The following is a 23,409-nucleotide window of genomic DNA, read 5'->3' as shown; positions in this document are numbered from 1 at the left end:
ACGCCACAAGAACAGTTTTTTCCCATCTGCCACTAGCCTGGTTAACAAAGCCCGGAAACCACCCTGACATTCTCCCTTTCCCCCACACCCCCCCTTTTTTGCTGACAGGACACCTGTAACCTGTAACTCTATGCGTTACATTAATGCTCAGCTTGGACTCCTGCTTTACTTGCACTGCTTTACTTGCACTGCCATACTTGCACAATGATCACCTGCACTGTTGGATTGCTCTTGCATCTTATACTGCTCTATATTTACTCTCACTCACTTAAAACTGTGCACATATATTTATATTATATTGTAGATATGTTTATACTGTTTAATTTGTACTGTATTGCACCGACTACGCCAAAACAAATTCCTTGTATGTCCAAAAACGTACTTGGCAATAAAGCTTTTCTGATTCTGATTCTGATATATAGCAATCTGCTTTCAGTTAGAATGTATGAAAACATAAAATACTTTGGTCAAAATCTCTTGTTTTGTAACAACACATTGGCCCTTCTTTGCAGCCCATTTCCTACATGTTAAAGGATATTTCACACCGATGTACTTAAGCTATTGGATATCAGTTTAGCATTCTTAAAGTATTTTCATGAATTATAGAAATAAAGTCTTAAAAATGCTCAAATCTCACATATAATGTAATTGTATAATATGTGCTTTACCCCTATTTTCCATTAATTCTGACACATCTTCCCTGTAAGGACCGTTAAACAGTCTAATGAAATACGATAGTGTACTACTGGAAGGGAATTTGGTCAAAATCTGAGTGGAGTGCGAAATGTTTCTTGAAATCATCAGTTTTCAAAGCAGGTTTGACAAACCGCCCATGCAGATGACTGTGGCATGGTCGGTATGAAATGTCCGTAGTAGACAGTGCAAATTTGCCTTTAGGTTATTTCAGGTATAAATTCAACTAACTATGTACACTATGGAGCTGAATCAGCCAAGTATGACCAGTTAACAGATTTCAGAGAGAAAGTTTAAAGCTATGGTTTTTCTTTCGGTACATCTTAATTTTTATCTGTAATAGGCCTCTTCAAAAATTAAGTATGAATCATTAAACCACCACCGGTGTGACATTAGGCAAATAATCATGACCAACACAATAAGACCAACAGGCCCTGGCAAGCGCAAACAGTGCAAAGGAAATGATGCAGCTACCTCTTCTTGTTCTGATAGATTTGAGTCAGTTTCAGAAAGTTCTGCCAACATAAACATTTAAGTACTTGTAACAAGCTATAAAATGGTGAGTTGCAGCATCAATATAGTGAAGTTATTGTTTATACGCGTTTGTTACAGTTATCACAGTCCCTCCCTTTTTACAGCAGGTTTTGAAAGTAACAAAAAGCTGCTGCAGAGGAAGAGCTGTACAGGAAATACTACCTTCATACACACATGTATGTAAGTTTTAACTCATTTGCTAACAGCTGGATCTTAAAATTGCTGCAGAGATTTTAATGACGAATTCAGAACTATACTGTTGGTATTTGTGCACATTCCGAGGTACTGTACTATATTAATGCCCAGCCCTAACCAACACATAAATGCACACTCATTTAAGTTGGAAATGTAATCTTGCCTGGGTTATTGCTGAAAGGTAAACGTATGGCAGTTCTGTTATGTTCTGAATGTTCTGTCCTCAGATAACAAAAAAAAATCAATGTTCTCGGATCTCTCCTACGTCCCTGATCACAAATTATTTAGTGAACTTATCTTCGGACATTCCAGAGGCACTTCTTGGTAAATGAGAGCTTGCTAATCAGGTTTTTACCAAGCAGCACAAATGTCATGCAGAGTTTACACAGAAACAAATGAAGCAATCAACCTTAGCCAGTGGCATATCAATGCCTGAACAGGTTGGCTGGTGCAACAGCCCCAAGAAGCATACATTTAATCAGGAAAAAGGCTGCGGCTCATTTCAGCCTGAATGTATTTTCGTCCTCATTTAGTTCCTTTAGAGGCTTTGGCTCTAAAAACCTTGTGTCACGAGAAAGCACATACGACTTATATTACTGTCTGTTTATGTTTGGTTGAAAAAAAAAAAAAAAAAAACCCTCAGCATATTTACTGTGTGAATGACACAAAACAGGTTTACCAGAAAAAGCCAAGAATTTTTCTTTCATGCTTAAGAACTGCGTACTAACCTAATAAAGACTAAAGTATTCCACTTAATTATCTAAGATATTTATAGATAATAATGTAGAAGTGAATCTGTTAAACAAATCAACAGAAAAGGTTTCTAAAAATCACAGACAGAATTAATCTTTATCAACAGCCTAAAGCCGCAACACAGACAGCCTTCTGGAAATTGTACCGAGAGATCATATGATGAACTTCTAGGAGAGATTTACTATACACAGTGAGAATCACATTGGTCTAAACAAACTCATGTGATCACATGAATATTTGTGAAAATGGCAGCTTGGACACTCAACTGCAACCAAGTCTCAATTAAAGAGCCACGCCACCAAATGACAACTTCTTTGCTCCAAGAATTGTGGGTTGAAAACATTCACATAGCTTATTTTTGATTAAAACAGAAGACAGCTCTTGTAAGAGCTATTTAATACTAAGCAGGCCAGATGAGCACCACCTGACCAATATTCATTTAAACAAACACTTAATATTAGTAGAGACTTTTACCAGCGTAGCATCTAAAAAGTAAATAAATCATATTTGGAATATTGAATAAAAACGCAACAAACTACTGCTAAACGAGGGGAACAAGACAATGGCCCCAAAGCAGTAGTGAAGAGATGCAGTCATAGAATAGCTTTCTATCAGATAAATCAATACAAAAAACCAAGCAGCAGTCATATCAGTGGATTAAAGCACTGTAGCCAAAAAGAAGTTCAAGAAGTGAAACGCACCGTTTCTGTACATAGGAAAATAATCAAAGACACATCAACTATGAGATAGTCACAGCAGAACAGACTCACATTGCTTTATCATTGTTTGTTAAACAATGGTATTTCTGAAAAATACCTTCAATTATCTGAATATCAGGTTAGCTGCTTATTTATTAGAGCACATTTTGCACTGGTGTGAATTATGTGTATAATAGTCTGGATGTTGGATGAGAGACTGAATGAAAATGGGATCAGTAAAGTGTCAGAGTTTATGTGCTCATTACCCACTTTTCCTTAATTTACATTTAGTAGAGCTCATGTCTCAAGTATTCTTTACCTGATTGGACAGGACCAGGGAAAATTTAGCAAACAATGGCTTCACATGGCTACATACAAGAAGCTGACAGGCAGAAAAAAGAACTATATCCTTCCATCACGAGTTCAAAAGTGATCAGTTAACACCGACTAATAAACAGAACGTAATAATTAAAATAATATTATTACTCAAGAGTCCAAAATAATTATATCCAAAGAGCACTTTTTGGTGGATTTTTAACTATGAGCAACTTTGAGAATTTAGCATTGTCAAATTTGGTAAGTGTTTTTTTTATTATTATTCAGGTGTAATTTATATGCAAACTGACAGAATGTTTATATAATTAAATGTACCGCACATATTATGGAAGAACCAATCTTTTGACACTGAAAAGTCTGAGCCAAAAACGTTTGTCAAGGGTAATGATCTAGGAATAAGGAAGAGAAAACACATTACTCATTATTCTAAATCACATACTTTTCCTGCAGGTCCAATCGCAATGTACTAAAGGAAAAAATGAATGCATAAGAACACCACAAACAGGATCAGTGACGAGAAGCAGCACTGGTTGAGATCTTGCTAGAAACAAGATTGACTTTGTGCTAAGAATCCACATACAGCTCTTGCTTTATACAAGGGACTGGAGAGCAAGTAAAAGCGACTCCCGCACATTATACTCTCACAGTCCAACCCATTAAAACCCCCATGAACGTTTCCTCCTGGCAGTTCTGCAACCACAACAATAGTAACATTGACTCTACTGAATCTGATGTTCAACAATCCCCAAAGTTTTTATTTTAGGTAATTTCCATTATGAGGTAAACATCCTTTCTTGTAAAATGCTCTTTATAAATTATTTGGACTTTTTAAGTCTTAGAAGACAAGCTTTTAAACAAAAGGCAGTAGCCCACTCACCATTTAACAGCATGAAGCATAATTGTGTGTATCCAATGCTAATTTATAACTCATTTATTCTAAGAATAACTGATTTATAATCCACAGTAATCTTATGTTTTTGTTATCCTATGAGCCTCGCTCGTAACCCATTAACCTGTAACTATTCTGCAGCAACAAGCACTTAATTCTTAAAGTTAATTCACTAATTACAGATTTTCAGAGTCTCAGTTCCAGCTGGTCAGGTTAGCAACTGGTTCTATGTTGGATTGAAAAGCAATGACCTCCCCGAGCTCATCCTGTTGTCAGGGAACAAGCCCTTCTTGAAAATCTCTCTTAAACAAATTGTAATCTGGCACATCCAATTTCTGTGTAGACCAAGAGCAGATTAGTGCATGGTCACACATCACACACAAGAAACTGTGATTGATTTTTCCACTTTTCACTTTAAATATGCAGTCTTCTAGGTCAATCAGAAGGAAACTACTTAAGAGAAACATTTAATAAAATACAGATTTTAGGCAAACAGTCAAAGAGGAAACCAGTTAAAGTTGTGGGTTCAGTGGGAACTAAATGTTCTTAAACAAAAGACACTGAAAACATCAAGGTATTCCTTTTGAAAACTAAATCAGTGAAAAATAAAGATTTCAGCTACATGTGCAAGTACACACCGAGTAGACAGAGTGTACCTCACTGGGAGATGAAACTACTGTCTGAAGTTTCAACATTTAACAGCAGACATATTTCCTTCATATTTTGCGTCTGTCTGAAACTTTCTGTAAAATTTGCCCCGAAGTCAGCTAACCAAGTATGCAAGATAAATATTTAGAATGCTATGCCTTATTAAAGAGTAGTGCAGAAGAAACATATTTTATCCAAATGACACAAAGGAAAGGTGAAACTATTGACAACAAAATTATCACTGTTGAGGGCAGAGGTCGCATTAACCTCCATTTACCATATTGTTTCTTTATGTGGGCAAGTACAGCAAATTACAAAAGTATTAATACCCCTCTAACTTATATTCACTCAGTCTACACTTTGAGCACCCACCTTCCGTTGTAATTACATCTGCAAACATTTAATTCTTCTTTGCCAACTACCTCATCCGAAGTCAGATTGGATAGAGAGCAATTTTCAAGTCCTGCCACATATTCTCAGTCAGATTTAGGTCAAGGACGTTCCAGTCAATAACCCAGTCGATGGTAACTGTGGGGCGGAGGGTTAGGTTTGTTGTCCTGCTGGAATGAAACAGTCCACCCCAGTCAGTCAAGGCTTTTGCAGCATCTAACAGGTGTTCTCTCAGTATCACCCTCTGTTTCAACTATGACCAGCATCACTGATTTTACTAAAGAAAAGCAGCCCAACAGCATGCTTCATGGAGGGGTTGGTATGTTCAGAGTGTTTTCTGACGAGAGCCCCTTCTTCCCCCAAATAGACGCAGAGGGGACTAATCAATGGATCTCTGCAGCTCCTCCAACGTTACCTGGGGCTTATTGGTTCTTTCTCAGATCAGTTTTCTCCTCACACTGCCTAATAGTCTAGGTGGACTGCCATGTCTTGGTAGGTTTTCAGTTGTGTCATCATCTTTCCACTGTCCTTAACCTGATCAGTTTGTTCCTTGGTTTCTAGGTGGCTTTTGAAGGCAACTGACTACACTGGCCTTTATTTAGGGATATGAGACTAAAGAGTGTTGAATTCCATACTTTTTTCTATAAAGAACTTAGAAAACCATCTGTCATTTTATTCCACATCACTGCTATGCACTACTTTCAGTTAGTCAATTACTAAAAAGGCAAATAAATTATATTGAAATTTATAGTTTATTGATTAAGGTGTATTAATAAACTGCTGTGTAACGTCCTACGTTGTCAATGATCACTCATGTATATGTTTTAGACCTCCTCTCCTCTTGACGGCAAGTCTGCGTTAACGTCTACTTAATGTCTAGGTTTTGTTTTTTTTATTTGATGGTGGAAATTTCAATGTTCGGGGGTTTTGCAAAGACAGATATGGAGGTCATTTGTAATAAATTTGGGGACTGCATTGCAAGTGTTATAACAATATGTCAAGATATGGATCCTTCCAGAGCAAGTGCAAATTCACTGACCTTAATACCATTTTCTCTAATAATCTCCATATCCCATTGCTGACAGCGCTCTGAAGTGTTAGAAATTGTAGGTCTGTGATCACTATGCCGCTGTCTGAGACTCTGAGGGAGCGCATATAGTCGGATTTTCTCATAATGAGACAAATGCTTTCAAAATTCAGATTTTCTTTTAACCAGACTCTTGATCACGTCTTCACTGGGAGAAAGGTGCCCCGAGTACAAAACGATGGGCTTAGTGGTGCATAAGACCCCACTGTAGCAGCAGGGTGGGGGTTCCAGCCTTCAGAGGAACGTTTGAGCTCAGGTGAGGCTTTATGACATCAGCAAAGTTAATGATCTTCATGTAAATTGTTATTCAAGTTTAACTGTAATATTGCACTGTTTACATTCACCTGTATGGTTTTTTTAAACTGTGTTTTTAAATCATCCACCGTTGACCTATAAACTTCATCTACAGGGTTCCTACATATTTTACATGGATGGATGGATGGATGGATGGATGTAGACAAATGGATGGATTGACAAATAAACAAGCACATGAATGGTGGGTTGGATAGACAGCACCCTACTATTCATCTACAAATAGATGAATAGATGGATGGATAAATATATAGATTAATAGATTGTTGGATGAATGGAAATGTAAACAGATGGTGGGCTGGGTGGAAAAACTACTGCATAGAGGAAGGATGGATCAGGAATTAAATTTGTATTTTCTCTACACGATTTGTTTTTTCCATACTTATCCAAACCAAAACAATCAACTCCTATACCACTCCTGATCGGGTAGGAACTCTTATTTTTTGGTAAAATGATAAGAAACATTTAACAGTTTTGAAAAAAGATCTATAAAAAATCAAATCATTTGAGTGACAAATGAAAACACACAACAGAGTTTTTACAGGAACAAATCCAGCATGAGCTCTGGAAGAGGCAAACACAAGCCAGCAGCCAAAACAATGACAATATTCCTCCGTAAATAAGAAAACAAACCGACTGAAAACAGCCCCGGCACTCTCCAATACACAGCCATCCAATTCTGCCTGCATACTGCTCATTTTAAAATGGTTGTAAGCCTTTTAAAAAACTACTTTTAAATTGTTTCTTTATTTATTAAAATACATGTAAAACAAGAGGATGTGGGCAAAAAAAAAAAAAAAAAAGGAACCATGCTTTAAATGTTATGAATTAATGTCAAGAGCTCAAATATAATGAATCCAAAATGAGATTTTTAATTGTTAAATAAAAAGGACAGATGCACTGACAGATAATCTGCCACATGTATGCATTAAAAGCTTTTCTGCATCCTCATGCATTTTAAATGCAATAATTCAGCCAAGGCTAAAATGCAACATATGGACTCAACCTGTCAAACATTCTCTATGGGGAATAAACAGAGGTATGCCTGCTGGAGATTCACTACTTAGAACTATAGCTAACTCAGTGTCATAGCTGAGAGAGGGAAACTAAAAGCAGAGACCTCAGCAAGGCAGCCACCCTTATTCAAGCCACTTTTGAACCAGAATCAGCGGCAGAAGCGCCTGACCTGGGCTACAGAGAAGCAGCACTGGATTGTTGCTCAGTGGTCCAAAGTACTTTTTTCGGACTGAGAGACTCAAGACCCAACACTCTGGATGAGCTAAAGGCCGCTATCGAAGCATCCTGGGCCTCCATAAGACCTCAGCAGTGCCACAGGCTGATTGCCTCCATGCCACGCCGCATGGAAGCAGTCATTTCTGCCAAAGGATTCCCGACCAAGTATTGAGTGCATAACTGTACATGATTATTTGAAGGTTGACGTTTTTTGTATTAAAAACACTTTTCTTTTATTGGTCGGATGAAATATGCTAATTTTGTGAGATAGGAATTTTGGGTTTTCATGAGCTGTATGCCAAAATCATCCGTATTAAGACAATAAAAGACCTGAAATATTTCAGTTAGTGTGCAATGAATCTAAAATATATGAATGTTAAATTTTCATCATGACATTATGGAAAATAATGAACTTTATCACAATATGCTAATATTTTGAGAAGGACCTGTATTCAGTCAGAACCATGCAAGGACTTTGAAATGCCTTCAACAAGTGTCTGGATTATCAGAAACTTGTATATACCGTTCATGCCAATGGTGAGTGAATGTAAACCTCTGACTTGCAGTGTAAGTCCAAGAATAACACCTCATTCTGCATGAAGAATCTCTGCGTGCAAAGGCCTGCAAACGTATTTATGCTCATCTTTAGAGCGTGCATTAAAATTAAGACATAGTCGGTTTGCTGAGTTGTTAGTGGACTGTGATAATCTAAAAAGGGAGTTATATTTAAAAAGGGGATTATCATCAGCTTTAGTCATCCAACACATAGCAAACAAAGAGTGTGACGGACCCCTGAGACCCCCCCGACGCTGTATTCAGTCCTAAAGGCTGCCTCAATGGGTTCTGACAAAACTAAACAGACACACAACCATCATCTATGGGCTACTGTAACTCCCTGAGGAGTACTTCTGCCTCACAGCCCACCTCAATAGGCCTAACCCTCAATCTGGAGTGGTGCAATGCCCAGCTGCAATACTTTGTGCAGCAAATGTGAGGTCATGATACATTTCCATTTGTCTAGCACGCATAGGTAACACAGGCCTGTTCAACATTGGAGCCATTAGAGGGAAACTTGGAATAAAAGCTGAATGGTTCTTTGAAGGGTTTCCGAAGGTGACAAAACGTGTCTTTGATGACCCGAACCTCAGAGAGAAAAAGGTCAAAAATGTCATCACCAAGTCCAGTCTGATAACTTTACCAGACCTTTTAGTGTTCCCACCTTTGACAACACCGCTTTTTAAACAATGTAAACATAAAATGGTTTGGTGGTTAAAATAGCTAAAAGGACAGAGAGGCCTTTGAAATATCCAAGCCAAAGAAATGGCTGATGGCTAAGTCAACACATGAAGCACAATAATCAGCAGCTTGCTCTACAGCTACTTTTTGATGTTTTTAAAGAGCTCAGAACTTTGTTTCTGTTGGTAGAGAGAGCAGAGATGGAAGCTCCTGGTTCTTCTGCCAATTAGAAACTCCTGCTCACCCACACAACCTGGATCTTATGCTGATTCTTCACTGGAGGAACAAGGTGTTACTGCTACCATGAGAATAAGACATGAGAAATGAAGGAAATACAAACAGGGAACTGATGCTAAAATGTGAACTTATAAACTAAATTTTATCCTTCTTCATTTTAAACTGTTTTCAGCTTACTGGCTCAACTGGGCTTTAAAATCAATTGAACACATGTTGCTTGTCCTCTATAAAACAGAATTCAAATTTGCTTTGCAGTTTCGTTTTTGTTTTACTGGATAAACTACACTCTAACAGCAAACAGACTTCTACCTTCTGTGTACGTTGCCCAGAGACGACAGAGATGGCATTAGTGTACAGAACGGAGTACTGTTAGGTAGTACGCTAGTACGCCCAAAGTACAACGATTTAGTTTTTAACTGAAAATTGTTCTTTAATGGTGCTTACTCGTAATCTATACACCTACAACAACATCCCATGAGTGGTAAGTGGGAACATTATGTAGGTTTCCTGATAACCTGGCAACAAACCAGACATGGATGCAGTTTGTGAAGAGGGAGCAGGGCACACTGGAGCGCCGAGATTAGATTCTTAAGAACCAACTACATACACTGGTTGAACATATCCACCACAGCTCCCAAGAGGGATCTCTAAGACGACAGACTGACAGTGGGCTGGGTCAAACCAGTGAGCCCCACCATGCTTCCATCTGCAGTACAGCCTAAACCACTACCATCATTTCAGCCTGGGCCAGTAAGACGTCCATGTCTAAATGATAATAGTGATCCAAGGTACGTTATCAACAACCGCATAAAGAGGTGGGTGTGCTGTAACACCGAAACAAGGGAACATCTAGAACATAGCAACCAAATTCAGTTATGCAGAAGTCACAAAATAAAGTTCTCCGCTCTCTTTATGCACTAGCATGTACGGTATATTACTAGAGGTTACACCAATCAGGCCAATACTGATTTCTAGTGTTATTTCATGTCTGACCTAGTGACTGCTAATGTTTTCCTCTCAGAACTATGACACATGAAACAGAAACAAAAATTACAGCAGCTTCTCTGAGAGAATCCGATAGAAAATGAAGGAATTGTAAGTCTGTGTCCATTTTTTTTGGCATATGCTACTAAAAACTGGCTGCATAAGAAAAATATTTGTTTATGATACTGCTGCTGAAAATTGCACTGACAATATTTTTCATGATTAACCCATGTTTGAGCATCTCACCCACTAAATATATAAATCAGGTGTAGGCATTAAGAGCAGTTAGAGTTTATCAAACTGGCAAAAAATGCCAAGCGTTAATGTCTGACACTCAAAATGTTAATATCCTACCAAATATTGGATCCAAGCAGAAAACTGCTGAAAACTGTGATATTCCACAAACTGCTTTATTTGACGACTGCAATTGAATATATTATGCAACTCCATTTCTAATCCTTATCTAAATATTTACCCAAAAAGTCTGTCAAAGTACATGCTGTTAGTTGATGCGTTAGACACAATAAATTATGGGTGTTTTTAGTGTGGATGCATTTAATGAACTGGTAAAATAATACAAAAAAATCAGATTTTTCAGTGTTTGACCTGCTGATCTCCTTTCGGAGGGGATTAAGGGAAAATTGGCTGCTCCCCACCTTTTATCATTGTCATTTTATTTTTTTTTACTTTGGCTTTACTGAATGTGAAATCTTGCATTGCGTTTTTCTTTCCACATGCATTTCCCTTTAACCCTGCTTGGATCACCTTATCCACATGTGTCTGACCTAGACCGGCATCTCAGGTTAGGTTTCATTTATGGAAGCAAATTGTTACCATATTTCAAATGAAAACTCATTTTCAGAAATGCTTTTTCATTTTAAGAATTTGGCTGCATTATTTGACCCATAAATAAAATTTGCCACAAACTGAGCTCGGCCCTGCTGCAATTCAATCGTTTCAATGTAATGCAATGCAGACGTGCACAGCGCCCCCTACTGAACAAGATGGGTAGCTCGGTCAGCAGGGAGCTGAGGAAGAGCGGCTGCTGACGTCACTCTTCTGCGCCCGCAGCTCGGGATGCTTTTTCGTTTTCGAGTTCTGGGCAGTACTTTGCGGGCAGACCACGAAAACGAAAAAGCAATGTCTGCTTTGTTTTCTTTGTGATTATGGCATAAAATGTGCCGTCGTGAAGAAGAAAATGCAAATGGGATGATTGATTACTAATTTTATTTATGGGTCAAATAATGCAGCCACATTCTTAAAATGAAAAGGCATTTCAGCAAATGCGTTTTCATTTTCAAATTTTACATTTCAAATTGAATTGTGGTATCTGTTTGCTGGGGTACATTTTGAATAATAAATCTCAAATGTCTTTTTCATTTTAATTTAGTTAAAGAATGAGCAGTCTTGAAGAAGAAAATTAAAATGCAAATAGGATTATTGATTACTAATTTCATTTATGAGTCAAACAATGCACCCACATTCTTAAAATGAAAAAGCATTTCTGAAAATGCTTTTTCATTTGAAATATGGTAATAATATGGAAGATTTGCTTCCATATTCGTTATGTGATCAACTGCGGGCTGGCGCTACAAACATGGACATGTCAAAACACAAGCAGGTGCTAAAGAGTACACTGAGTGAAAGTAATACAAAACCGCCCATTCACTAAAACAAACAACAAATTCAGGAGGAAACACATAAAATACAACCCTCATAAGAGAGATCGCCCCATGAGAAACAGATCAGAGCTCGTCTTCCCTGACAACATGAGACAAAATGAGAACAAGTCTTGACAAACCGAAGGCTTGAGAAGAAACTGGTGCACACTCGCACAAACAGCCTGATCTACCTCTCTCAAACCCACAGCAGCATATATAGCCTTGGCTGATTTAATGATCATCTTAAGTTTAGGGGGGAGCGCAGCATGCGAAGTGGCAGGAATATACACACAGGTCATGTCATTTTAACACAAACACTGCAGCACACTGATAAGCACAGCTTCCCTCTTCCTGCTGGTGTGGCAGCATAAAAAAAAAAAATTTAAAAATAAAAATGCAGCCCCGCTAACTGGTTCAATGAATCAGATAAATATTTAAAAACTGATTTTTCTTTTGTTTTTTAGTTTTCACTGCACTAGCAAATCGAATAATTTACTTTCTAAGCAGGAAATGTTATTTTTTCCTTTCCAACTACTAATTTCTGAAAGAATCAAAGAATGTGTAAGAAATTAAGGAAACGACAGGAACCTTAACTTAGGCATAAAAATGAATAGTTCCTCGGTAACATTTTTGTCTCGGCTCTATTGCAACTTCACACTTGTTGGGTGGGGGTAGCGGCTCCGGCGTTTATTCGGAGCAAAGCTATAAAAATAGAACCGCAGAGAACACGCTTCGCGATGTGTTCACGGTACCGAGCGTTAATCTGCGCTCCTGATAGCCAGACAAACCAAACAGCCCTGCCGCTTTCGCTTAAGTTCTGTCACCCAGCTGTGTTACTCTGGGATACTTTCAAGAAAGAAAATTAACACAGATAAATAAATAAAGCCCTCTGAACAACTTCAGCACCTGATACAAATAAAGCCTCCTTTCAACGATTTCCTGGCCACGAATTAGTTACATTGTAAGCTAGCAGTTTAATATTTAACCCACCCCACGTACAAAGATGTGGACGGACACGAAAACAAAGCGTGAAGCATCATAAATTAAAAGTGCGGTTGGATGTATAGAGACCGACGAACACGGCGAAAACCGGCAGAGCGTGAAAAAGAAGTAACTTACAGCGGGGAGCGGAGCGGGATCCAGAGTTTGCTTGAGGGGACGTTAGCCGTGCTCGCTGGGAGTGCGGTGAGCGGTTTGTGGGGAAGCTCGTAGAGGCGCTCGGTGCTTTCACGGATGCCGTAGCGTAATACACCACAGCAACGAGGATGGAGAAGCACGCCTGCCTGCTGTTACCGTAATATCCGAGCGAGTTCGCACAGGAAAAAACGTGTAAAAAGGAGAAGTGCTCAAATCTATGAATAAAAAGAAATCACAAACTTTAATTTGTTGTATTGGACGCTTGTTAAAGAAGAAAAATAATAGTTTGCAATGTTTTCTTTTTTTTATTTCCAGATCTGAAAAGTGTGGTGAGCATTTGTATTCACCCATTTTTACTCTGTTGTTCTTAAATAAAATACAGTGCCTTCAGAATCCACCATATTAGTAAATAGACTCCACCTGTGTGTAATTTTATTTCATTATACAGCTGTACAAGTCCTTCTCAAAATATTAGCATATTGTGATAAAGTTAATTATTTTCCATAATGTAATGATGAAAATTTAACATTCATATATTTTAGATTCATTGCACAGTAACTGAAATATTTCAGGTCTTTTATTGTCTTAATACGGATGATTTTGGCATACAGCTCATGAAAACCCAAAATTCCTATCTCACAAAATTAGCATATTTCATCCGACCAATAAAAGAAAAGTGTTTTTAATACAAAAAACGTCAACCTTCAAATAATCATGTACAGTTATGCACTCAATACTTGGTCGGGAATCCTTTGGCAGAAATGACTGCTTCAATGCGGCGTGGCATGGAGGCAATCAGCCTGTGGCACTGCTGAGGTCTTATGGAGGCCCAGGATGCTTCAATAGCGGCCTTTAGCTCATCCAGAGTGTTGGGTCTTGAGTCTCTCAACGTTCTCTTCACAATATCCCACAGATTCTCTATGGGGTTCAGGTCAGGAGAGTTGGCAGGCCAATTGAGCACAGTGATACCATGGTCAGTAAACCATTTACCAGTGGTTTTGGCACCCAGCTGACACGGCACCCCAGACCATCACTGACTGTGGGTACTTGACACTGGACTTCTGGCATTTTGGCATTTCCTTCTCCCCAGTCTTCCTCCAGACTCTGGCACCTTGATTTCCGAATGACATGCAGAATTTGCTTTTATCCGAAAAAAGTACTTTGGACCACTGAGCAACAGTCCAGTGCTGCTTCTCTGTAGCCCAGGTCAGGCGCTTCTGCCGCTGTTTCTGGTTCAAAAGTGGCTTGACCTGGGGAATGCGGCACCTGTAGCCCATTTCCTGCACACGCCTGAGCACAGTGGCTCTGGATGTTTCTACTTCAGACTCAGTCCACTGCTTCCGCAGGTCCCCCAAGGTCTGGAATCGGCCCTTCTCCACAATCTTCCTCAGGGTCCGGTCACCTCTTCTCGTTGTGCAGCGTTTTCTGCCACACTTTTTCCTTCCCACAGACTTCCCACAGAGGTGCCTTGATACAGCACTCTGGGAACAGCCTATTCGTTCAGAAATTTCTTTCTGTGTCTTACCCTCTTGCTTGAGGGTGTCAATAGTGGCCTTCTGGACAGCAGTCAGGTCGGCAGTCTTACCCATGATTGGGGTTTTGAGTGATGAACCAGGCTGGGAGTTTTAAAGGCCTCAGGAATCTTTTGCAGGTGTTTAGAGTTAACTCGTTGATTCAGATGATTAGGTTCATAGCTCGTTTAGAGACCCTTTTAATGATATGCTAATTTTGTGAGATAGGAATTTTGGGTTTTCATGAGCTGTATGCCAAAATCATCCATATTAAGACAATAAAAGACCTGAAATATTTCAGTTAGTGTGCAATGAATCTAAAATATATGAATGTAAAATTTTCATCATGACATTATGGAAAATAATAAACTTTATCACAATATGCTAATATTTTGAGAAGGACCTGTAAAAGTCTTAGAAGTTTTTTTTAGACAATACTGGCAAAAAAACAGCTTCATGAAGACCAGCCAAGACACCAGAAAGATCAGGGGTAAAGTTATGAAGACGTTTAAAGCAGTGTTATTTTTTAAAACAAATTTTCCCAGCAGAGCAAATCTATAACTGAAACAAAGCCATAAGAAGAATCATCCATCCATCATCCACACCCACTTGTCCCCTCTGGATCACAGGGAGGCTGGTGCCTATCTCATGCAGTCATTGGGCAAAATGCAGGGTATGGCCTGGACAGGTCTCCAGTGCATCACATGACAACACAGAGGCAAACAGGACTGACAGCCATGCATGCAGACACTCATACTTCAATTTCAAGTAATCATCTGACTGAACACTCATGTTTTTCCACTATGGGAGGAAGCTGGAGTACCCATTAATGCACAGTGATAACCATCTCAGGCTGGGATTCATGCTGCAAGGCCACAGTGCTAGCAACTGTGAAACTGTGCAGCCCACCATGAAAAGTCACATTTGATTGCCAGGTAGCCACAACTTGGTGGCGCATAAAACATTCAGAAGAAGGTGCTCTGGTCAGATTGGGCCAAAAATAAACAGTTAATCTGCATATAAAACGCTACATGTGGCAGAAAAGGTACAGGGGTTGGACAATGAAACTGAAACACCTGTCATTTTAGTGTGGGAGGTTTCATGACTAAATTGGACCAGCCTGGTAGCCAGTCTTCATTGATTGCACATTGCACCAGTAAGAGCAGAGTGTGAAGGTTCAATTAGCAGGATAAGAGCACAGTTTTGCTCAAAATATTGAAATGCACACAACATTATGGGTGACATACCAGAGTTCAAAAGAGGACAAATTGTTGGTGCACGTCTTGCTGGCGCATCTGTGACCAAGACAGCAAGTCTTTGTGATGTATCAAGAGCCACGGTATCCAGGGTAATGTCAGCATACCACCAAGAAGGACGAACCACATCCAACAGGATTAACTGTGGACGCAAGAGGAAGCTGTCTGAAAGGGATGTTCAGGTGCTAACCCGGATTGTATCCAAAAAACATAAAACCACGGCTGCCCAAATTACGGCAGAATTAAATGTGCACCTCAACTCTCCTGTTTCCACCAGAACTGTCCGTCGGGAGCTCCACAGGATCAATATACACGGCCGGGCTGCTATAGCCAAACCTTTGGTCACTCATGCCAATGCCAAACGTTGGTTTCAATGGTGCAAGGAGCGCAAATCTTGGGCTGTGGACAATGTGAAACATGTATTGTTCTATGATGAGTCCACCTTTACTGTTTTCCCCACATCCAGGAGAGTTACGGTGTGGAGAAGCCCCAAAGAAGCGTACCACCCAGACTGTTGCATTCCCAGAGTGAAGCATGGGGGTGGATCAGTGATGGTTTGGGCTGCCATATAATGGCATTCCCTTGGCCCAATACTTGTGCTAGATGGGCGCGTCACTGCCAAGGACTACCGAACCATTCTTGAGGACCATGTGCATCCAATGGTTCAAACATTGTATCCTGAACGCGGTGCCGTGTATCAGGATGACAATGCACCAATACACACAGCAAGACTGGTGAAAGATTGGTTATATGATCATGAAAGTGAAGTTGAACATCTCCCATGGCCTGCACAGTCACCAGATCTAAATATTATTGAGCCACTTTGGGGTGTTTTGGAGGAGCGAGTCAGGAAACGTTTTCCTCCACCAGTATCATGTAGTGACCTGGCCACTATCCTGCAAGAAGAATGGCTTAAAATCCCTCTGACCACTGTGCAGGACTTGTATATGTCATTCCCAAGACGAACTGATGCTGTATTGGCCGCAAAAGGAGGCCCTACACCATACTAATAAATTATTGTAGTCTAAAACCAGGTGGTTCAGTTTCATTGTCCAACCCCTGTAGTTCTGCACACCGCCATATCACAGTGAGACTCTGAAGTGAATGTACAGCCACTGCTCCAATCCACAATGAACGAAATCACAGTATAAATATCTGCCGTAATGTTTGAAGTATAAAGGAGCGTCTGTATGCTGTCCAGGAAGGACTTGTGGGTCCACCTCAGATAATTGAACACGACAATATTTTTCGCTTGTTAATTATGTCACACGCCCTCCAGACTGATCTAAGGATCTTTGGTTCAAGGTGTTCTTGCAACTTTTATGAATTGAAGAAAAATCAACCTAGCAATAACTTAACTCTAGAAATGTTGGACAACCATATACTTTAACAGTTTACAAGGGATTTTCTGGGTTGTAACCTAAAAAATGTGAAAAAAGGGTGAAGGATATGTATACTTTTGTAAGGCATTGAAGCAACATTAAAAAGGAAAATAGGTTTTGCAACGAAACACGAAGGGTTATTTGTCTGTGATCTCCTGTGTTTGTAACCGCATCTAGAGTCCTCATCCAGGTGTTAATAAAACAAGCTTCCCCGCTTTACAAAGAGGTGCTGGTTTACTGTTGGAGAAAATACCACTGAGGATTTGCTGGATGTTGGCAGCAGGATGAAGTAGCTCACATTAAATAGAACAGCTCTATGGCAACATAAACAGATTTCTCTGGGCAAAACAATTCTAACATCTCTGTATATTTTTAATTGCAGGTGGAGGTGGGAAAAAATCTTGTTTTATTTTTTGCTCATGTATGTTTTCAGATCTTTTTTGATGCGATGACCCGAAGGAAATCACTTAGTATCCTAGTTTGCTCTCTGACGTCTTTCACTTGTTTGTCATTTATAATATATGGAGGCTGTTCTCAGATGAAGATGCAGGATCGTTTTTCTGAATTGTGGCTGAGTGGGCCGAACCTGAATGCTGCTCTAACAATATTACCATTTGTGCAATATTTCTAACAAACATTTTCAGTACAAGGACGAGCAGGAGCTGGTTCATTTTAGAATTTCTGCTGTAATGCAGGGAAAACTAGAAGGTGAGAAGATGGATAAATGTTTCATCTGATCGATGTGTTAAGATGATTAAAACCAGATTTAAATAACAATAAAAGTGAAATTGTAAAATGGGAATACCCTGAGTTGAACATTTTGCATTGCAAAATTAGCTTTGACACACAGCAGCTTTGATGGAATGATTTGTTTTGGTTAATATTTAACAGTATTCACGCTCTTTAACTTTATCGCATTTTGTCACATTACAATCTCAAACTTTAAAGTATTTTATTGTGATTTTATGTGAAAGACCAACACAAAGTCAAGATCTGTGAAGTGATAAGGGAAAGGATCCACGGTTTTTACATTTGTTGTACTAAAAATAAAAATGACAATAAAAAAGAGAAGGAGTGCATTTGTATCCAGCATAATTACACCTCATGGCATGTGACTATGAGCTTAGTAAGTCTACAAAACCTTTTTTTGCTCACTCTTCAGATCTAATTAAACTGGAGCTCAAAAAAAGCTCAAGATTAGTCAGATTGCATGAAGTGTGTCTCTGGACATTAGTATTCATATTTTGCCGCAGATTCTCAATTGGATTTAGGTCTGGACTTTGATTGGGCCATTCTAACAAAGAACATGCTAAACTACATTGCACTGTAGTGGTGTTCATCAGGATTGCCTTCTGTTTAGCTCCCTCCACCTTACCAACAGCCCTGACCAGTTTTCCTGTCCCTGTTAAACGGGAGGATCCCCAGAACATGATGCTGCCACTACCGTGTCTCTCTTGGGCAACTGTGTCCTGAGTGATGACCAGTCACTTTCTTCCACCTATTTGCTGTGTCTCCAACATAACTTGTGAAAAAATATGAAAAAATGCAAATGTTTTGTTTTCCTTGCTTCCTTTCAGCAATGGCTTTATTTTGCCATTTTTCTATGAATGCAGGATATGAGGAGTGCACAGCTAATAGTTGTCCTCTCGACATATTCTTCCTTCTGAGTTGATAGCAGGTTAATCTGTGATGATGGCCATTTCTTGGTATACTTAATGTCTAGACAAACTCTTTCCATTTTTGGCTGGATTGGCTGACCAGTGCTCCTTGAGATGTTCAAAGCTTTGGATACTGTTTTATAAGCTGCCTCAGCTGTAAACTTACTTACATGATCTGTCTGTTCTTTCTTCTTTCCTAGAGAAATAAACTGGTTTCTAGTGGTAATGTTACAAAATGTAAACATGTTCAAATGTTCAAAGACTTTTGCAAAGCACTGTCTATTATAATTTAGATTTAGGTTTTTGTGGGGGATTTAGACAGTTGGGATTTTTTCCAATTGATACATTTTGCACTGTTAGCACACTGTATTTGCAGCAGTCATAATAATGCACCCAAGTTTGTGCATTACCAGATTAGTCTTCTTTAAGGAATTGCTTAACATGTTGTCTGTAAGCATCTACTTGCACTTCTCACAAAAGCTCTTCTGTAATTTTGCTGTGGCAATACTGAGACCACTGAACATTAAAATGCATGACATGTTTCTTCACATGCATTATTATGACAGTCATCTCTCTGTTTGCCAGGTTACAGGCCACTCATGGGAAACTGTGACATTTAAGCTGAAGAAATGATGGAGGTAGGTAATGCTGTAAGATAATGGGGGTGTTTCAGGGCATAGGAAAAGCAGGACATTGTAGAGATTGCTGTTGGCTGGTGGACAGGTGTGAGTGGACAAAATAAGAATGAACAGAAGAAAGAAAAAGATGTGATGTTTTGAGCCACAGCATTTATTTATTTTTTTTTTGCAGGACTATCGTTGTGTGCGCATGCTTTGTGGAATTTGTGCAATAAATAAGTAGATGTGGGCTCTAAGAGAGGAGTGGTGGTGCTTGCATGTATGGGGGAGGCATGTGTGCTTTGTCTTCACTCAGACCTGTCAAATGAACGTCACTCTTCGTCCACCCCCATCACAATTCAACCAATCAGGTGTCAGCGTAACAAAATCCAATTTCTCCCATCTTCCCATCCCACTGGGACTGTCTGGAACAAGGTGTTTCTCTACTTTGTTTAAAGACAGGAATCTCTAAATCCCATTTTGTGTTTTGTCATTCATTTCTTTTATAAGTGAAGAAAGTGGCGATAATAGAAAATGATGCATGCCTCCTTTTCCTAAAAGAGCTTGTTATCACTTGTCATTTCCATACTATGGACGATTATTTACAGAAAGTCAGGGGAATCAAGGTACTGAACAGTCAATTAAATCTGAAAACAAAATGCTGCCTCTGTGAATGAATTCAAGCCAGTGTTATGCTGTTTGTTACTCAAAGACAGTAGGAACAAGACAGGAGGACTAAACACCCTACTCAGCAAAGCCTTTGGGAATGTCGTGGGTCACTAGTTACATAACTAAAACACCTCTCAGTGTCACCAAGGTCTTGTTATCAGCTCCCTTCCAGACATCCCGCCTCCTCAGCCAATCATAGTAAACAGCTTTCATGTCTTTTGTTAAAATTTTTTCCCCCGCTTCTTAATCTATTTAAAAATACAAGCGATTTCCTGCAAACCCTTTATAAGCTCTTAGCTCTAAAGAGGAGACCGCTTTATTTCCATCAAGACAGGAGGATAGAGCAGAACTACATGTGAGATTTCTTTCACTTTGAGGGCAGCAGTCTTCCTAACAGCCACACTGGGAAAAAGATCAATAACAACATGGAAAAGAGGAAGAATCAGCCAATACTATTCACAGCTGATAAACCCTGTTGAAATAGCCTGAAAGTTGTCCCCCACATTTTCAGTTGTCAAAGGAACATAAATTGTCTTGCATTAGTATTCCTGACCATCACTCTTTCATATTTGTGTCACATTACAACCTCACATTTCAGTGTAATTTATTAGGAGTGTTTTTGCCTGACCAACACAAAGAAGTGCATCATTGTGTAGTGGAAGAACAATCTAGAAAGTGTGGCATGAACATGTATTTAGTCCTGCTGACTCAATACTTGCTGCAATTAGAACTGAAAAGTATTGTGGGGTATGTCTCTAGCATCCTTGTGTCATAATCTACCCATGTTAGGTTTTGGGTTTGAGTTCTGTTTACATTCTTTGCACTGCCATGTTTTTCACTTGTTCCATTTCAGTTCATTCAGGTTTATTAGATTCATTCTGTTTGGTTTTTGTTATTTCCCTGGATTCCTGTTAGATGTGTTAGTTTATATTTCCTTATAGATCAGATTCCTCCCAGGTTATGTTTAGTTAGTCTTGTTGTTTGTTTACTTATTTCTGTTTATTCAGATGTTTCCTGTTACCTCCTTGCACTCCATACTCATTTGTGTTAATTAGTCCCTCTCATTCAGTTCTCTTCAGTTCCTCTTCCACCAGCTGTCCCCGATTCCCTCTCAATAACCCCCTTTGTTCTTTGGTTCATTCTTCTCCCTTCCTCAGTACTTACATATATTCCCCTATTTTCATTGTTTGCCACTGGTTCCTCCTGATGTCTACCCTATATAGTACCCTGCTTACCTCCTTGTTTCATGTTTCCATGTTCCTGCTTGTAACTCAGCTTATGTTCAGTTCTGTAAGTTCTTTGTTAAGTTATTATTAAATACTCTTTGACTCACCATGCGACTACCATCCTCTTGTCTTCACTTTGGTCCTACCAAACCTCAGCAATGCATGACACCTTGCATGTTTACAGACTGAATGTTTTATCCATCCTTTTGGCAAAATTGCCCAACCTTAGTCAAGTTGGATGGAGAGGTTGTGATACATTCAGTTTTTAAGACTTGTCACATAATTTCAATCGGATTTAGGTCTCGACTTTGAGTGGGCCATTTCAATACATAGATGTGTTTTGATCTGAACCATTCCACTGTAGCTCTGGTTGTATGTTTAGGGTTGTTGCCCTGCCGATTAACCTTTTCTCCACCAAGGCCTTTGCAGCCTCCAACAGTTTCTACAGAGAATGCACTGCAGCTAAGCTTGTTCCATCTTCCTATTACTCTAGCTTCTATATTCCTGCTGCTTCAAAAAAACATCCAACACCATAATGTTGCCACCACCGTTCCAGTGTCGGATGAGAGCTTAAGCAATGTTTTTTGTTGAAAAAGGTTTAAAGGTTTACAATGTATCATTTTCCTTCACATGACAATATGTGCTAATTTCAGGTGTGCTGATCGATCACTTAAAATCTCAATAGAATATATTGTCTGTAGTTGTAGCATTACAAAACTTGAAAAAGTTCAAGGAGGATGAGGATCTTTTCAAAGCACTTTGCTGTTATTTATATAGTTTACTGTGTTGGGAGAACAGTTGCCCTGGTGGCCTCAGTTCTTAGCAAATGTAAACACAAATGTGGGGGTTGGTGAGGAGAAAAGTGGGAGCTGGAGGGTGCACAACAAACAGTAGTCAGCAGTGCATCTCATTTGTCTGCTTGCTAGTTCCAATCTGCCATGAGGCTCCACAGTTGCTCAAAAGGCAAGGTTCAGTTATTAGTCAAAGGCAGATCTGAGCCAGGCCTCGTCTCTCCCCATCCCCTTTTTCTGTCTGCACCTCTATTGACCTGACTTCTACCAGCTTGGGGATTTGCATAGCCAGTAAATCAATTCCACAAATAATAATTTCCCTTTCAGAATAATTCTTTTTTTTTATCTGATCTTGCACTGATCTGTGGAACAAAGCATTAAATAACAATCCAGACTGTAAGGCTGTAAGAAATGCAAATGATGCTACTGAAAACAGATAAACAAAAGATTGATTCTGGTTTGAAATGGCAAGAGTTGCTGACTGTGCCATCAACTCAATAGGTGTACAAATACAGGGAGAGAAAAATGGTGCTCAAACCTTTTATACCAATAAAAGTAACTGTAATTGATCAAACAGAAACCTGGAGCATTTGTTGTGCATCACACAAGGTATCACTCAAAGGCAGGGAGGTATTTCTCACATTGATCAAGTCTCTACTTATGTTCTAAAATTAATATATATTCTTTTCCCACTTAGTTGCTTATACATTTTTGCTGAAGAAAGATGCCTGCTGTAAGGGTTGAATAATGTGCAGGCTACTTTCGCCCCATCCTTCACAAAGAAATGTGGAGAAGCACACACTCTGCAGTATGGAGTGAAATAAAGAAAATGTGTTTTGTTTGTATTACAACTGTTTTTGCAACTTATGATCATCTGAATTTGACTGTATTATATTGTATTGGGCTGAACAGTACTATGTGTGCAGTAAATTAATCTGAATCTGAAACTATGCTATAGTGGCCAAACTAACACTTAATCCAATTATTGTTGCAGGTTCATACTGTAAATAGTGAAATATATAGAAAAGATCTTTCTTTTCAATATATTTAGAAGAATTTAGAAGTACAGTGTCATGCAAACATGATCATACCTTCTGAACCCTTTCTTATTTTTTCACCTTACAAACAGAAACTCTAAAACATTTAAATGGTATTTAACAAATTGCTTTTAAACATAGCAAAATTTGCAAATAAAGTCAACCAAACCAAGAGGTACTTGGTAACTCTGGAGGAGCTGCAGAGATCCATAGTGTAGGTTGGAAAATCTGTTGACAGG

General features: G+C 39.1%; 1 protein-coding gene across 2 annotated transcripts in view; it reads right to left on the bottom strand.

The window, feature by feature from the left end:
• The window catches only part of LOC124859917 (tumor protein p53-inducible protein 11-like), a 58,279-nt gene extending 45,124 nt beyond the window's left edge, over nt 1-13,155 (bottom strand). For both annotated transcript variants that reach the window (XM_047352817.1, XM_047352827.1), the window contains exon 1: nt 13,006-13,155. The gene's annotated coding sequence lies outside the window, so the exon portion shown is untranslated. The remainder of the gene's footprint in view (nt 1-13,005) is intronic.
• Between the last annotated feature and the right edge of the window lie 10,254 nt (nt 13,156-23,409).

The sequence above is a fragment of the Girardinichthys multiradiatus genome, chromosome 2, assembly GCF_021462225.1.
Source record: "Girardinichthys multiradiatus isolate DD_20200921_A chromosome 2, DD_fGirMul_XY1, whole genome shotgun sequence".
Classification (NCBI taxonomy): domain Eukaryota; kingdom Metazoa; phylum Chordata; class Actinopteri; order Cyprinodontiformes; family Goodeidae; genus Girardinichthys; species Girardinichthys multiradiatus.
The sequence above is the reverse complement of the archived record's forward strand: the minus strand, read 5'-3'. Positions and strand labels throughout refer to the sequence as shown.